Source organism: Nyctereutes procyonoides, unplaced genomic scaffold (assembly GCF_905146905.1).
Source record: "Nyctereutes procyonoides isolate TBG_1078 unplaced genomic scaffold, NYPRO_anot_genome, whole genome shotgun sequence".
NCBI classification, from domain to species: Eukaryota; Metazoa; Chordata; class Mammalia; order Carnivora; family Canidae; genus Nyctereutes; species Nyctereutes procyonoides.
The window spans coordinates 19,747,348-19,760,730 of record NW_026575040.1 but is presented as its reverse complement, the minus strand read 5'-3'; the positions used below and the strand labels follow the sequence as shown (position 1 = coordinate 19,760,730).

At 38.2% G+C, this 13,383-nt stretch overlaps 2 protein-coding genes across 3 annotated transcripts in view; both read right to left on the bottom strand.

Annotated features, from left to right (window-relative positions):
* CCPG1 (cell cycle progression 1) overlaps nucleotides 1-6,088 on the bottom strand; it is a 39,453-nt gene extending 33,365 nt beyond the window's left edge. Inside the window, exon 1 of one of the 2 annotated variants that reach the window (XM_055319675.1) lies at nucleotides 5,924-6,088. The gene's annotated coding sequence lies outside the window, so the exon portion shown is untranslated. Of the gene's footprint in view, nucleotides 1-5,205; nucleotides 5,228-5,923 lie in introns of those variants that run through there. The other variant, XM_055319676.1, reaches the window with a different exon arrangement.
* Nucleotides 6,089-8,490: 2,402 nt separating this feature from the next.
* Nucleotides 8,491-13,383, bottom strand: part of DNAAF4 (dynein axonemal assembly factor 4) — a 74,305-nt gene continuing 69,412 nt past the window's right edge. The window contains exon 10 of the mRNA XM_055320231.1: nucleotides 8,491-8,599. The gene's annotated coding sequence lies outside the window, so the exon portion shown is untranslated. The remainder of the gene's footprint in view (nucleotides 8,600-13,383) is intronic.

Sequence of the window (13,383 nt, the reverse complement as noted above, 5' to 3'; positions counted from 1 at the left end):
ATCTGTGATATGTATGACAGAGTTTTCAAAACACTTCAAGTGCACCAATAAACCAGTACAAACAAGGCTACAACACTGAGTGGAAAATTTAGCAACGAACATGCTGAAACAATTTATGGAAAACATAAAAATAAATTTACAATAGTGAAAAAAATACTCAAACTTAATACCAAAGATAACAAAGGAGGAGCAAAATTATTTTAACACCTAACCAATTAACAAAGACTCAACAGGCTAATAAGTTAGATAGGGGAAAACAGACATCGTAAACAGTGGAAATGTATACCATCATCCTTTAAGTGATTTCTTTTAACTTTTATTTAAGTAATCTCTACATCCCATGTGAGGCACAAACTCCCGACCCCTAGCTCAAGAGCCACATGTTCTTCTGAGTGAGCCAGCCAGGCTTCCCTTCCTTCAGTGATTTTTAACAACAAAATTTTATAGGCAGATACACTGTGACCCACCAATTCTCTTTCATTTCCTATTCATTTCATTTCTAGGAATTATCTGATAGAAATACTCACCCGAGTATAAAAATATATACACCTACATGTAAGAATGGTTGATGGAACAGTTTTTACAACATAAAATTAGAAAGTGAAAGGTATACCAAGAGTGAATTTATTAAAATTAAAATTTGTAATATCTATAATTAATGCAGCCATTGAAAAGAGTAGATCAACATGTCCTGTCATGGAGAAATATCAATACATTTTAAAAAGCAAGACAAATATGTATATTAAAATGCTATTTACATTAATCTATATGCAATATTAAAATGTTAGAGTATCTTTCAAATATAAAAAAACTAAAATTACAGTATGTTGGCAAACTGAATTTGAATATTTAAAAAAATTTATATTTAAAAAATATAAAACCAAAATTACATGTATCTGCTAAATTTTCAGGGACCAGTTACTAACTTTATAGTCAGCAGAAAAAAATTTTTTTTCTAAAATAAAAAGACAAACCCAATTTAAAGTACAGTATATGACAAGTACAAATCCAATCATCTTCTGAAGATGACAAGTTAAAGGGCTTAAAGGAGTCATAGAAAAAGGTTTCCCATCTGAGGAATGAGAAGTCAACTGTGGAAAACTGACACTTTGATGAAACAGAGCTTTGATGAGGCCACAGTGCAGTAATTATGGCAATCAGATGTGGGTCCTATGGCTGCCCTGCCTCTTGTTACTATATTCATCATGTGAGTGGATACAAAGATAACCATAACCTATCTATAGTAAGTTACCCTTCCTAGTTATAATGGAGCGGAATTTCATTTAAAAACACTGAAATCTATCACTAAAGATAGGTATCTGGAAAAAAAAAATCTAGAACAGAGTAGTAATTTCACTTTACCCATGCCCAGAAAAAGGCATCAACACAGTGACATGCAGCAAATTAACTTTTTGATCTAGAAAATAAATTAAGAAGTGAGTCAATACACAATTTCTTCACAAGTTTCCTTCTATGATGTAACATCCCTCAAATTGGGAAACAAAAGCAACTACTGCCATATTTGAATATAAAAGTACTCTTTTTTTGTTTCCCTCTAAAGGAAGCCAGCCACACCTTTGATAAAAAGTCTGAAATGACGCGAGTCAACAATATGAATTCAAACACCATAGGGAAATTAAGATGCCTTTTAATATGTAAACAATGTTTTCACCAGGTGTTTCATTCTGAGAAAAAATCCTGGTTTTCTGAGATTGTTTTATCTTAAATCTGGAAGAGCCTGAAAGAGCCAACATATACATAAAACTTGACCAAGTTCCATACTCACTTGGGCACCATGAGGCTCTGGTGGCCCCTTTTTCCCTTTCATGAATAAATAAGTAAACTATTGGGTTTTTGCTTGTTTTCCTCTATTCTCAAATTTTTAAAAAGTAACTAATTTTTGCTTATTATAAAATACATATCCATCATGTATCTATACCCTTTAATTCATCCTAATTTTATGAAAACCAAAGGGATTTTGCACTTCAATTGTTTTCCATTTATAAATACAGAACAATGAAATATACATCCATCGTTACTTTTTAGTATTAATATTAGAAAGTTAGTAAAGATAGTGAGTTATCAACAACTAACCATATGACAGCTGTTACCAACTGATGCATGATGCATATTTCTTTGCCTTTCACTTTCACTTATATTTACTATCATAAAGTCCTCAGAAAAGTTTCTAAAAGACTCTCCTACTTGAATGTTCTGTATGTCCACCTTAAAGTTAATCTCAACGATAGATGCTGTAATAGGCAGGGTTGACTCCCCCAGAAGGTGTCTAAGCTCTGAACTATTTCTGAAAGACCAATGCTTACACATGCAAGTATCTCTCAGAGGACCTAGGATTTGATATTCAGTGTAGGCTCACTGTTATGAAATCAACTTAAAGTGACATTTTAGAATATTAAACACATTTAGAACATTAAAAAACATCCACTTCCTATTGTTAGAACTTAAACTGATGATCTTCTTAGACTTTAGATGTGCGATTAAAAAAAAAAAAATCAAAACCAAAATCAAAAGTCCAACCATAAAAGCACACTGCAGTTTCAGGACCTTTAACGCAGCAGAGTGCAAAGTCACAGTCAGGAGAGGGGCCAGGTTTCCTTCAACCTAGAAAAAGCCAAAAAAGCTCTACCAAAAACATCAAATTAAGATTCCCATTTAACTGTTATCCATCAAACTTCCCAATCAAGAAATACGTATGACATTCTAATCACACTTCAAATGTACAATGTACTTTATGTAAATGTTACTTATGTAGGCCAATAATACTTTCCATGGGCAGATCACTCTGCCACTTATAAAGTGATATCATTCTCACACCTGATTTGATCTTCACAAATACTCCATGAAATAAAGCAACTGGCTATTATGTACAATGTACACATGGAAATAAGATAGAGTCATAAATTATGTGCTCAACATCATTAAACATCCTCACTCCCAATCCAATGCTCTTTTTACAGTTCATCATGATGGCAACATGAACCAGAAGGCTTTAGGATAATGATTTATGGACAAATACTAAAGAAAAATTAGACTTCTTACTTCCTGTAATGAAGGAAGAAAATCTTTGACTCACTTTACTAATTTTTTAATACTTCCTTCAGAAAACCCTACAGGCCCTTAATCAAGTTTCCACACATCATATGTCCTTTAAAAAAAGAAAATCCCTAAACTTATCAGTTACTTATAATCCTTCCCACATTATAGGGCTAAATTTCACCTTAGAACTCAAACTGAGGAACTTTTTTCAAGTCTATCTGGTGCAATATGTTGGACATGACCTTTGAAACACACTCATACCACTAATTTGTTTTAATCTAGTCAAAACTATAAAAATGCCAGCAAGGAAATTCTTGAAAATATAAGTTATCACATACATTATGGCAACTTCCTCACCTAACCACACATAAGCATGCAAACAATCCAGCCTCTAGTAGTTCTGCATTGTTAGATGAGTCTGCATTTTCTGTTTTAAAATATCCTGGGCTTAACAGGCCTTGCTGCTGTGTCTATGTTCTTTACATGTAAAAAACTACTGCTCTGGGATCTTAGCAGTTCATACTCACCTAGCTTGTTTAAATCTTTATTTAACTTAGATAAGAATATAACTACACAATCTAAACTATAATACTGTGGAACCAATTAGTAAATCAAACACGTTCATCAATTATGTTTCTTATGCTCTGAAAGTGGACCCAAGTATCTAATAAGGATATTGAGCCAACACAATACACAAATATACAAATTCAAAGTACAAAACAGTGAAAAGGAATTGAAATTTGGAGAGGAAGCAAAGCTTCAAAGAATAATCTAATAAAATATAACTTGAAAAACAAAAAAAGCTTTACAATGGATATTTTATTAAGACCTCATGAATACTTGGAGTTGAAGTTAAACCTCAATTTTCGAGGACTGATAACTGCAAAAAATACATAGAATATTCCTACAGAAGACCAATGGGACCCTTTCTTTACAACAGAAAACAAAATGTGGGCTAAATAATATACCCACACATATCCAACATATCCATAATAGAAAATAAAAGTAAGCACAATCCAAAATATCAGTACCATATAAAATCAGGTACTCAAAGTGATTCAATGAAAACAAGTTTTAAAAGCCCTCATTTCATCATCGCTTAACCTCTTTATTTCCACCAGCAAATGCTTACAAATAATAAATTTAAAATTCTCCTATTTCCAGATCTTTTCAGATTAATAAACCCATCTTTTCTCAGTTGATAGATTTACAGGAATAATCAAGATTACACTGCCTCAACTAAACACTAAGCAATTTTGTAATTGATTTTATGTACAAAATGAAAACAGATTAAAATGAGAGGTACAAATGCTAAGAATTATTGTCATATTTGGAGGTTTTTTTCCTTTTAAATCCAATTAATGCATTTCTTGCCCCTTCCAAATAATTTACATTTCAATTGTTATTCACATATTCTGTGGATGGAATAACAGGGGCTCTATGTAGGTTTTTTTGTTGTTCCTTATTCGCTTTTTTAAAGCAAGGTTTAGAGTCCATGGAATTGCTGCACTTCTATCCTTTTAAAAACTAAGTTCTTTCCTTCAGAAAGTTTGAAAGACACCAGAATGCATTAAAAAGGAAAAAAAAGGTCATTTGTAGTTTCACCATCCGATCACTTTTATAACTTTGAGTTTATTTCTAGTAGACATGATCACTTCTGGTTCTACAGCTGCGTTTACAAAATTAGAATTATACTATTTTCTAACATCTTTTCATTTAAAAACTGGTACTTCCCACACCCTTGAATATTATTTGAGAATGATTTAATAGCTTCTTTAATCAGAATTCTGTCTTTAGCATAAAGGGTTAAAAACTATGCATTAAAAAAGTACCCTCATTTTCTCTGTCCCTTCACCTTTATGATAAGAACTCGGGAAAGAATAGTAAACTAAACCACTCATACTAGCGTCCAAGGTGTGATAAATTATATCCCTCTGAGAAACGTGGGACCTAGTAAGATTCAAGCCCTAAACCAAAAATATGAAGCGCTAACAGACATTTCAGGTACCATCCAATGGATGTAACGTTACTCGTGGAGGCAAATCTAAAATTCGCAAGGCTCCCTATTCCAGCTACAAGAAAGCTCCACTTCGTTTTTAAATAAAGCAAATGTAAAGCAGTGCAAATTCCACCCACTCCACAAAGTACCGTAATTGACGGAGTTCGTTAAAATTTCCGCTCCCGAAGGCAGAGCTGGATTCGTTAAACAAAGGTAAGTATGTAGCGCATATAAGGAACTGCGTAGAAAGCTGCTCCAGAGGAGTCACCTATTAGGAAGACCACGCTAAAATGGGCCGGCTGAGGGGGAAAGGATAAGGAAGATCGGATCCGTCAGCCTGGCGTCTAAGCAGAAATCTCAGCTGCATTATTTAATATTTAATCTTTCTATTCCTGGCATCACGGGGCTCAAACGTCACCAAAAAAGATGGGCCGGCTGAGAAACCCGGCCGGGTGACGCACATAGCATCTTACCATATGGATTCTAATCCACCAAGACCAAGAAGAGCCCAAGTCAGCCCAGGGAAGGAAGGAGGGTCCCCCGGGCCATCAGCTCCCCCACCCCCCTGGCACATCGCCCGGGTAAGCGAGCAGGGATCAGAGGCTGCAAGACCTCCCGGCCCGACACCTCAGGGGTCGGCGCAAGCCCGGGGGGCTGCGGACTCGCGCTCAGAGACCTCCCTTGCGCGCGCTCCCGCCAGAAGTCGGCGCCTCCTCCGCCCCCGGAGCAGCCCCAGCAGCAGCAAGCGGAGCCTCACAGAAGACCCCGCCCCTGCCTCCGCCAGACCACTCAGCTGCGGATGCCGGACGGTCCCCGACAGGCGGCCGCGACTCCTCTCGCGGGCTTCCAACCCGCCTAGGGCCGTACCTGAACGGGCAGCGCCACCCCCGACCGACTGTGTTGACTGTCGCGGCGGCGGCGGTCACAGCTCCGAGCACAGTGACGCCTCTCTTAAAAACAACAACCTGCTTGCAGGCGTCCGCAGCCGGGAGGCGGCGGCCGGCGGGGCGCCGCAGCGCATGCCGGAACTCGTAGTTCCGCCAGCTCCTCAGGTCCGGCGCCGGAGGAGGCAAGAACTACTACTCCCAAAGACGAGCGCAGCCCGCCGCGGCTCGGCTGCCGGAAGCTGGGCGGGGCGACAGCGATCCCCACAACATCCGGGCCCCGGCCCCTGAGTTGCTCCGCGGCCGGTTGCTATGGAGACGGGCGGCTACTACCACTCCAAAGGATTCGCGGTTTCACCTCGGAGGCTGCTCTCTGGATTAGGCGGATTAGTCGATACCTATTGATCCACCGGACCGTTGACATTCTCTTTGCTGCTTTAATTGGGTGTAGTAAAAACCCTGCGCGTTCGCTGGTCTTGCCAACCGCTGCCGGGAAAGACTGCGTTTACGGAAAAAATAAAGAAGATACCGAGGATGACCGAGTACGACTGGGTGGGTTTGGGTAGACGGCTAAATGTTTTTGACAGTTCTTATTCCTTACTATAAATTTGGGGCACCTTGTACTGCCACTCGCCCCACCCCCCAAAAAAATACATTCCTAGGCAACCACTGGGCTACACAGATGTGCATCGCGTTAAGCCAGAATTGCCCCTGGAAGTATACAATTGGGGATGCTGTGCAACTCGTACCTCGTTGAAAACAGCGGTGATGGTGATGGCTTTAGATGAGGACGTGCCTTGTTAATTTTACATTTTCTTACACTGTGCCTTGTTCAAAAAGGACAGGAGCAGGAAAAAAATATGGTGCACTTGTATTCACTCTTGGTGGAAACGTAGAAAGTTAAGGTTTAAGGTTAAAGTTAAGGTTCTGTTCCCCAGTTGTGGCCAAAAAAAAAAAAAAAGAATTAAATAAGAAAAGCATTAACAAGATTAACGAGGCAGATGATGGGCCTGAGCAGAAACAAAAAGGTTCCTCAAAATTAGACTTTCGGAGGGTGTTTTTGTTTGCTTTTGGTGTTGCTATGGTTAACATCGCCTGTGACACACCACCAAAAACAAAACAAAACCACGATTTTTAATTTTACAATTACACCTTCCATAAAGAGCATTTTTATTATATCTAAATGGCTTGTTCTTGTTTATCTTTTTAAAAATGTGTAGGTGTTTATAACAAAGAAGTCTGAAAAGTGACAGTGGCTTGGCTTTCTCTAATTCCAGGGGAGCCTGAGAACTACATTTGTGAGAAAGCTAATACCATGTCTTTGTAGATTTTTATTCTTTTCAAGGCACTTTCATAGTCTTAATTTTTTAAGACATCAATTTAAAAGGAATCATTTAAAATTAACTTTTTTTATCCTTAAGTAAATAATATTTGCTGATCCTGTGTGTAAACTGACAAAGCATTTGAAATAATCCTTTTATAATTATTTGAATTAGGCTGTTTGGTTTTTAATTGTATCTAATTTGAACTCCACATTTTAAGAATATCAGATTTGAAGAGAGTAAAACCCAAATAAGAAAACTGCACTGAGGCCTATGACATAAAGTAAAAGCAGTAAGTATTTTGTTTCTAAGTCTGTAAACATTTTTGAATTATCCTGGAAGTCAGAAAGATTCTGGTAGACACATTTCCAGATTGTGTGGTACAAATTATGCTAACAGAGTTTATCAGCTAATTCGTCTTCTGTTTTGACTAGATTTGGTTTACTGTATTCCATTTTGGGCTCCAGAATGTAGTAGAAGGTGATTGATGAAAGGGAGTCCTCTGTGACTGAGATTGCCCTGGCAACCTGACTGGGTGTCCATAAAGTAAGTTGGGGTTGGTACTTTTTCCTACAAGTCATAGGGCAGCCACCTTCCACTCAAGAAGCTTTCCCTCTGCTCCAGAAACCTAGACTTTGAGAAAAGCTGACCTGTTGAGAGATACCATTCGATTCTGGTGACTTGCTATTATTATCCAATGTCTGCTCTTGATGTTTAAAACAAATTAATAGGCAAGGAAAAAAGAAGTAGCAAGATCTGATGAGTTCTACTTCCAGCTTTGCCAGCTCCCTTCAAGATTATGAATATGAAGTATTAGTAAACTGTACTGTACCAATGTAGTGTTATTAACCTGCAAACGTCAGAACTGAATCCTGGAACATTATCCATATGCATTGAGGTACCTGAAAGGAAATGGTAAAAACTAATTCTATTTATATAGCAATTTATCACTTAAAATTTTCTTTCATTTTATCTCCAGAACAATAAGAACTATGGTGGTTTTTTTTCTTTTTTTTTTCTTTTTAATTTTTTTTAAATTTTTATTTATTTATGATAGTCACACACACAGAGAGAGAGAGGCAGAGACATAGGCAGAGGGAGAAGCAGGCTCCAAGCACCGGGAGCCCGACGTGGGATTCGATCCCAGATCTCCAGGATCGCGCCCTGGGCCAAAGGCAGGCGCTAAACCGCTGTGCCACCCAGGGATCCTGGTAGTTTTTTTTCTTTATCAAGTTTTGTTTTAACCAATTTACAGATGAAAGACAGGTGAAATCATGGTAAGGTATTGGAACCTAGGTCACAGTTCCTGCCCAGTGCTACTCCTCCAACACTCAAATCTGAACAAAGGAAAAGAAAGTGGATTAACTACTTCATATTTACAGAATAGAAATCAGCTTTCAAAACAAATCAGGTCCCTGACCTTGAGAAACTTAACTTTGCTGAGACATTAAATTAAATGACCCAGGAATTCAGAATGAGCGAGGTTATGCTAAAGAGGGACCTGATTAATCTGACCCAAATGTGAAACCCAAAAAAGGTTTAAATCCTTATTTAAATCTGACACAACAGCTCTGTAAACATTCTAATCTTTATTCTAGAGTGGGAGACATTGAGATTATATGTTACTGGTATTAAAAATTTAGAATTCATAAAGGGCCTCAGCCACATGCATCACAAGTATCCATTCTAGAATTTTCAAATAAAAGGCACTTTAATGCATATAAACAATCTATTTAATACCACCTTAAAAGATGAGTTACAGTACCCTGCAAACCACCTTGAAGCGATTTAGATATAATAATGTAAACTTTGATCTGGAAGGATTTAGGTCTTAAGTATTCCAGAAGCTGCCAAATTTTTTGTTGTATTTTTTTTAATTTTTATTTATTTATGATAGTCACACACAGAGAGAGAGAGAGGCAGAGACATAGGCAGAGGGAGAAGCAGGCTCCATGCACCGGGAGCCCGACGTTGGATTCGATCCCGGGTCTCCAGGATCGCCCCCTGGGCCAAAGGCAGGCGCTAAACCACTGCGCCACCCAGGGATCCCTTTTGTTGTATTTTTAAGCGATTCTTATCACAAATCAGAGACCTTATCATGAATAAATCTACATATTCCTTTATGCTTTATGAATAACAAAATCACTTAGTTCTGATAAAAAGAAAACCAGGGGCCAAGGTGGAATCACTTGCCCCCAGGACAGCAAACCAACACTTAATTGCAGTATCAACCTCTCCAGGAGTGAAGTTTTAAGCTAATCAATCAGAAATTTTCTATTAAGCACCAATAAGATGATCTGTCACCTGGGCCTGCCCTCTTCCCCCCCCAAAAAAAAAATTTGGGGTGATCTGCATAACAAGGCCCTCTGTCCTTTGCCCTAAGGGAAGGTGACCTTGTCTAAAACAATTTTTTTCTTTTTTAAGTAAATTCGTTATTTAACATATAATGTACTATTACCTTCAGAGGTAGAGTTCACTGATTTCTCAGTCTTATATAATATCCAGTGTCCATTACATCACATGCCCTCCTTAATGTCCATCATCCAATTACCCCATCTACCCACAGCCACACCCCTCCAGCAACCTTCTTTGTTTCCTATGATTAAGAGTCTTTCATGGCTTTTCTCCCTCTCTGATTTCATCTTACTTTTACCTCTATTCCCCTATATATCCTTTTGTTTCATAAATTCCACATACGAGTGAGAACATATGATAATTGTCTTTCTCTGACTTATTTCGCTTAAGCATAATACCCTTTAGTTCTGTCCACATCATTGCAAATGGCAAGATTTCATTCTTTTGATGGCTGAATCATATATATATATGATATATATTCATATATATATATCACATCTTCATATATATGATATATATTCATATATTCATTCTTATATATTCATATTTCAATATATATTCATATTTCATTCTTTTGATGGCTGAATCATATATATATATGATATATATTCATATATATGATATATATTCATATATATATATATATCACATCTTCTTTATCCATTCATCTGTCCATGGACATCTCAGCTCTTTCCACAGTTTGGCTATTGTGGACATTCTGCTATGAACACTGGGGTGCAAGTGCCCCTTCAGATCACTACATTTGTATCTTTGGGGTAAATAGCTAGTAGTGCAATTGCTGGGTCAGTCATAGGGTAGCTCTATTTTCAACTTCTTGAGGAGCCTCCATACAGTTTTCCAGAGTGGCTGGACCAGCTTGCATTCCCTTTCTCTGCATCCTCACCAACATCTGTCCTTTCCTGACTTGTTCATTTTAGCCATTCTGACTGGTGTGAGGTGGTATCTCATTGTGGTTTTGATTTGTATTTCCCTAATGCTGAGTGATGTTGAGCATTTTTTCATGTGTTGTTGGCCATTTGTATGTCTTCTTGGGAGAAATGTCTGTTCATGTCTTCTGCCCATTTCTTGACGGGATTATTTGTTCTTTGGGTGTAGAGTTTGATAGATTCTTTCTGGATTTTGGATACTAGCCCTTTACCTGATAAGACATTTGCAAATATCTCCCAGTCTGTCTTTTGGTTCTGTTGACTGTTTCCTGTACTGTGCAAACACTTTTTGTCTTGATGAAGTCCCACTGGTCCATTTTTGCTTTTGTTTCCCTTGCCTTTGGAGATGTGTCTAGCAAGATTGCTGTGGCCGAGGTGACAGATTGCTGCTTGTGTTCTCCTCCAAGATTTTGATGGATTCCTGTCTCAGAGTTAGGTATTATATCCATTTTGAGTCTATTTTTGTGTATGGTATAAGAAAATGGTCCTGTTTTATTCTTCTGCATGTGACTAATTTTCCCAACACCATTTGTTGAAGAGACTTTTTTCCATTGGATATTCCTTACTGCTTTGTTGAACATTAGCTGACTGTAGAGTTGAGGGTCCATTTCTGGGTTCTCTACTGTGTTCCACTGAACTATGTATCTGTTTTTGTGCCAGTATCATGCTTACGATGACAGCTTTGTATTAGAGCTTGAAGTCCAGAATTGTGATGCCAACAGCTTTGGTTTTCTTTTTCAGTATTCCTTTGGCTATTCGGGGTCTTTCCTGGTTCTGTACAAATTTCAGGAATATTTGTTCTAGCTCCATGATAGTCACAGAGAGAGAGAGAGGCAGAGACGTAGGCAGAGGGAGAAGCAGGCTCCACGCACCGGGAGCCCAATGTGGGATCCGATCCCGGGTCTCCAGGATCACGCCCTGGGCCAAAGGCAGGCGCCAAACCGCTGTGCCACCCAGGGATCCCTTTTTTTTTTTCTATTTTAAAATTTAACTTTTATTTTAAATAGGAAAGCATTTCTAGTGCTACAGGCATCAAGGTATTTAAAAGGCATCGAAATTTGATGGCACTTTGGTAGGGATTGCACTGAATATGTAGATTGCTCTAGGTAGCATATTTTGATAATATTCATTCTTCCAATCCATGAGCATGGAATGTTTTTCCATTTCTTTGTGTCTTCCTCAATTTCTCTCATGAGCATTCTATAGTTTTCTGAGCACAGGATCCTTTGCCTCTTTGGTTAGGTTTATTCCTAGGTGTCTTACAGGTTTTGGTGCAGATGTAAATGGGATAGACTCCTTAATTTCTCTTTCTTCTGTCTCATTGTTAGTGTATAAGAATGCGACTGATTTCTGTGCATGATTTTATATCCTGCCACTTTGCTGAATTCCTGTATGAGTTCTAGCAATTTGGGGGTGGAATCTTTTGGGTTTTTCACATAGAGTATCATGTCATATGTGAAGAGTAAGAGTTTGACTTCTTTGCCAATTTCGATGCCTTTTAGTTCTTTTTGTTCTCTGATTGCTGAGGGTAGGACTTCTATGTTGAATAGTGGTGATACTGGATGTCCCTGCCATATTTCTGGCCTTAGAAGAAAAGCTCTGTTTATCCCCATTGAAAATGAAACTCAATGTGGGATTTTATATGACTTTTATGATACTGAGGTATGCTACTCTACCCCTACACCGTGAAGAGTTTTAATAGAGAGAGGATGGGGGGATCCCTGGGTGGCTCAGCGGTTTAGCGCCAGCCTTTGGCTCAGGGCGCGATCCTGGAGTCCTGGGATCAAGTTCCGCGTCGGGCTCCCGGCATGGAGCCTGCTTCTCCCTCTGCCTGTGTCTCTGCCTCTCTCTCTCTCTCTGTCTACATTGAACAAATAAATAAATAAATCTTTAAAAGATAAATAAATAAGGAGAGGATGCTGTACTTTGTCAAATTCTTTTTCTGCGTCTACTGAGAGGACCATATAGTTCTTGTCCTTTCCTTTATTAATGTAGTATACCACATTGATTGATTTGTGGATTTTGAACTACTCTGCTGCCAAGGAATAAATCGCACTTGGTTGTGGTGATTTATCCTTTTCATGTACTGTTGAATCCTATTGGCTAGTATTTTGGTGAGAATTTTGGCATCCACATTCATCAAAGATATTGGCTTGTCTCCTTTTTGGTGAGGTCTTTGTCTGATTTTGGAATAAAGGTAATGTTCGACTCATAGAAAAAGTTTGGAAGTTTTCCTTCCATTTCTGTTTTTTGGAACAACTTCAGAAGAATAGATATTAATTCTTTAAATGTTTGTTAGAATCCCCTGGGAAGATCTGGCCCTGGACTCTTGTTTGCTGGGAGATTTTTGAATACTACAATTTCCCTGCTGATTTTGGGTCTGTTCAGGTTTTCTCTTCCTATTTCAGTGTTGGTAGTTTATATGTCTCTAGGAATGCATCCATTTCTTGCAGATTGCCTAATTGTTGGCATATAGTTGCTCATAATAGGTTCTTTGTTTGTATCTCTTTGGTATTGATTGTAATCTCGCTTTCTTTCAAGATTTTATTTCTTTGACCCCTTTCTCTTTTCTTTTTCCTAAGTCTGGCCAGGGGTTTATCAATCTTATTCATTCTTTCAACCAGCTCCTAGTTTCATCGATCTGTTCTACTGTTCTTTTGGTTTCTATTTCATTGATTTTTGCACAAATCTTTATTAATTCTCTTCTCCTGCTGGCTTTAGGCTTTGTCTTCTGTTCTTTCTCCAGCTCTTTTAGGTGTAAGGTTAGGTTGTATATTTAAGACTTTTCTGGGCAGCCCAGGTGGCTCAGCGGTTTAGCG